Raw genomic sequence first — 4,771 nt, 5'->3', positions numbered from 1 at the left:
TTGATAAATAATTCGTTCTTATTGCGAAATAGGAGCACTATTTATCAATCTGTAATAAAAGACGTGAGGAAATTCTGTCTTTTTTAAAGACAAAATTTTTTTAGGCGAAATACCCAAAAGGAACTTTGTAAAAAAATAAAATAATAATCTTTATTAGTTTCGAAATTGACTACCGACCCAATCGATTTTTCTGTCTTTTAGTTCTCCTTAAAAGTTGAGAAGAGTTAACGTAATTTTGATGGATCACTGATCAAAATTATCTCATATCATACAGAATTATTATAAGTCAGTTTCAACGTCACATGTAATGCGAAGAATAACAATAAAAACATGTAACAAATATAAATTAACACAAAGTCAGTGCCAGCGGAACTTGCGTTAAATAATTAAGAAAATATAAATTATTAATCAAGAAATATCATACGATATTTTTTCGAATAAAAACTCACTTGGACTAAATATCTGAAGTGATGAACTTTGCCTGAGCAATAAGTAATTTTCCTAAAAAGTTGTAATGTGTTCAACCGGGAAATGTCTCTTAAAAATTAAGAAGCAAATATATTTCTTTCAAAAAGGACAAGTTTAAAATAAAATTTGTCATGACAAAATACTTCACCAACTCTCAATTTTAACCCAACATTTTAACTACAATTCCTATTATTTTATAAAACCCTAAATATTAAAGCATGAAATTAATATATGTATATACTGTCAGTGTAGCAGCTTTATACTGTAACATTGTAAAGCGATGTTCTACCGTTTTATAACAGTTCAGCTGCTCCTCTTAATTCCGCATTTATGCTTAGATGAACAAGGTCAATAACGTCCAAATAAAGAAAAAAGTGCACGAATACACAGGTTAGGCAGGCACTTAACCCTGTAAATCAAGATATTCTAACAGCACAAGCGTTTATTTATACACCCATTCGGTGGAAAATAAGAAAAAGATCCTACCGAGCTCAAGAAGCACCTTGGGGAACCTAACTGTTCTCGTAATTTCCTAGGTACACCGCAATATTGATTTATAGAAGATGGAGGATGGACTTCCAAGCTAGCCTCACGTATATTTATGCATTTACCTGCCAACTATTTAATTTTTGTTATGATGGTCATTCATGGAATTAAATATGGATGTGTATATGGGTGCCTACTGGCGAATTCTTGCTTTTAATGCTATAACTGCCAGCCGTTGCTGTTCTTAAATAATATACTAGAAGACAACAGTGTTGTTCAATTGACATGAAAATGGGACACCAAGATTCCATAACAGAAATCATAAATACGACATAATTCAGGTCATAATACATTCTGGTTTAACATTTTCTTTCCTTTCATTAGCATGGTTATTTTGAGAGTACCTATAGAGAAGCAAGGTTTTCGATTTCAAATTTAAAGGAATATAAAATCCTACAACATTAGGAACTAAACTAATTTGAAACTAAAGTAATTTTTTATGTACAACAATGTATAGATTTCTGCTTAAATGTAGCTTTTGCGGAATAAAATTATCACTGTTTAATTTAACAACTCATACATTTAACATTTAAGTTGGTTTATAAGAAGGTAGTTGCTGTAATGTTAGGAAAACAGCTACTGTTAATAGGTATATAAATAAACCATTAGATATTCATTATGCCATTTAAATGCATTATTTGCGGAGCACATATCGTTTTAATTTGTAGTAATTAACGTAATCGCTTATCGCTGCATAGAATCGCGGAATATAAAACCAAATGGGTGCGTAAACTATGAACAAAAATAAGTTGTGATTATTAGCATAACAATATAAGCAATCAAGTGGTGTTCAACATATGTGACAGTCAAATAATTAAAATAATCAAAGTCTCCTTCATCCCATCAGACGGAATGGTTCAACACTGCTAAGCAGGAGCGTTAATATTTCAATCGCTAGTTTTTTCCTCGGTTCTTCCACTTAAAGATACTGAATTGCTTCCCAGGCGAAGGCCACTAAAAACGATGATACGGAAACCCAAAAAAAGTGTCAAATGCCACATAAAATACACTAGGTATACGCTAATGAAGAAGAGCAAACCGTACAAGGCGGTAGTTGGCGATTACCTACTGTAAGAATAAACGCATTCACAGTCACTACGGCGACCACCATTTTCGATGGGGAAACAGCTTCCTAGGCTTGTTTTGTATCAGCTAATTGAAAACAGGTCTATTCTTGTTCAGTTTCAACTGTGAAATAACGATGTTTCCCAAGAAAGTTGATTCCGAATCAATTATAGGGGGATTCCACTATTAGGAGCATACTTTGTATCAGCAGTAAGAAACAACGAGGAATCGCATATAAAAAGTCCGCTAACATAACATTTCTTCTGGTTTCTTGTAATATATACAGCTTTAGTTATAGTTGGTACAAATATAAAATCGTAATAAATGGGAATAAATTTGGCGTGAAAAAAAGTGAATAGGTTATGGCAAAAATATGTACTGTTTCAAAAGGGTTTAGTACTAAAAATTAGAAAATCGGCAATGATCTGGATCAATTTCATCAAACTAGATGGAAAAAAATTGTAATAAATTTGTGTTTATTATTACATTAAATTTAAATTGCAAATCAGATCGAGATCATTAGTGGTTAATGGGGAATTTATCGTTCAATCTCGCTATTGATGGCTTCTATAACTAATTTACTTTTATGTATTTTCGAAATTGGGCAGGCTCCGAATTACACTACTTAATTCGAAACATTTGATTTGAAAGTGAATTCGGTATTTTATAATTAAAGTAGTTTGAATGGATTTAGTAATCATTAATATAAATTTTCAGTTTTAATAACGCTGACTTATAGTAGGCCTGGGTAACACTGTGTTGAGTTGCGCTATTGAGTTGTTGCCGCTCATATAACTCATCGATTAATGAGTTATAATTCATTTGTTAAAGCTTTACGAGACCCGAGACTGGAATTTTCACATTTAAATAGGGTTATTAGCATTTTTTATGAGTACCGTTTTACTACTTTGTTCAAACAACTAAAAAAAAGGATTCTAGATCTTCCCAGCAACACAACTGAGTCTAAGGAAAGTCCACAAGTTTTCTTGTAAAATCGATCTCTTAATGTTTTTGCAAAAAAGATTCAGTTGGTCAGTATTTTACAGTACCTATAACGTTAGAAAAAACGCGGTTTTTCTGCTTAGAGACAGTGTTGTTTAGAAATATTGACCTAAAAGTGAAGAAACTCAAGTTTCCAAGGGTTTTCCATATAAGTGATTATAAAATTTCGCTTCTTCAGTTCGGGGAAATATTTTTGAAAAAAGACCTAAAAATAATTATTAGGCTTTTGTCCATAATTCGAAGCTGCAAAAAGTATTACAAATATTTTTGCAAAGCGGTTAAGGCGAGTGTTCCAATAAAATTTGTCTTATAATTTTTCACAGAAAATACCTGAAGATTTCCAGTATTTTAAGTGAAACTAAAAAATAATGCGATTTTTGCAAAGAAAGAATTTCGAAGACGAATTTTCTAGCAAAATTAATTTTGCCCTTTTTTGCTGAAAACACCATTATTGTCAAAAAAGAACAGAATCATCAGAAAATAATGCTTTTTTGTGCTTTTCTCCAGCGGAAAAACTTTTAGTTTTGTGATTGGTTTTGGAGAAAACCTTAATGGTTCTCGGGAAAAAACGACGAAGAATTGAAATTTCTTCAAAATCAACTTCTCACAAAATACCTTCAGACTGTCAGCATTTTTAAAAAATTAAAATAAAAAGATGCATTTAGAAGAAAGAGTAACTTGAATAATACTGAAAAAATCTGAAATTTGAAGACATTTTAAAAATATTATTTAAAAATGGCCTTTAAAATAAATCTAAAAAAGTAAAAAAAGGTCATCAATATTTTTCCAGCAACGGAACTGAGTTACTGCGCCGCTGCGTTGGGTGGGCGCCCCAAGCCATTTGCGCAGCACTGCGCCAACTCCTAAAAATTAACTGAGTTACCCAGGCCTAACTTATTGCTTGCTTAGTATACAAAAATTCTTATACGGATGTTAAGAGCTATTGCATCTGTTCTTTTGCTCAGAACTCGGCAATTCTTCAACCAACTTAAGATGCCACAAAACCATTTTTTTGCCAAATTCTCGCTTTTTCTGAAGAATTTTTTCGAGTGAAAATCGCAATAAGTTCAGGCCAGGTCCCAGAAGATGTTAAGCGGGCACCATCAATTGAGACCTTTAAAATTGCCTGGCAGTTCCCGCAATTTTGTCAGGATTCGTAATTTTAAAAATGTTAGAAAATACTTCATTATCTGAAGCCAGTTTGGTGAACTTTGAACGGAAAAAATTTGAAAGTTTTTCTCTGAGTTCTTGGTGCAGCTGAATATAAAATCCACCAACCTCAGTTTTCTTTAGTACAATCCCATTTAATTTTAAGCTGAGTTTTGAATTATTGCAAAACCAACTGAGGCTTTCCGTTGTATGAAAATATGAATCAAATTTACATCATTGATTCATATTTTAACTGTTGATCATCAAAACATGATCAACGGTTAAATTGTTAACAACAAATCAAAGCTTCACTTGACTGCGATGCAATTCAAAACTGAGTGAAAACTAAACCACAATACTATTAAAGAAGCTCGTTGAAGTAAATAGATTTCATAGATACACATGAGTTCTTGGCAAATCACGTGTTAATCGTTTTTACTACTGTATCCGTCTCGAATCTAAGATTTGCATCTGCCATTTGGTATTCTTTTCCTCGTGTAACAGAGTTCTATTCTACATAACAGATCATCTGCAATTTTCT

This window comes from Dendroctonus ponderosae, unplaced genomic scaffold (assembly GCF_020466585.1).
Source record: "Dendroctonus ponderosae isolate FM_Combo_2020 unplaced genomic scaffold, Dpon_F_20191213v2 Dpon_F_20191213_2, whole genome shotgun sequence".
Lineage (NCBI taxonomy): Eukaryota > Metazoa > Arthropoda > Insecta > Coleoptera > Curculionidae > Dendroctonus > Dendroctonus ponderosae.
This window is presented reverse-complemented; position numbering follows the sequence as displayed.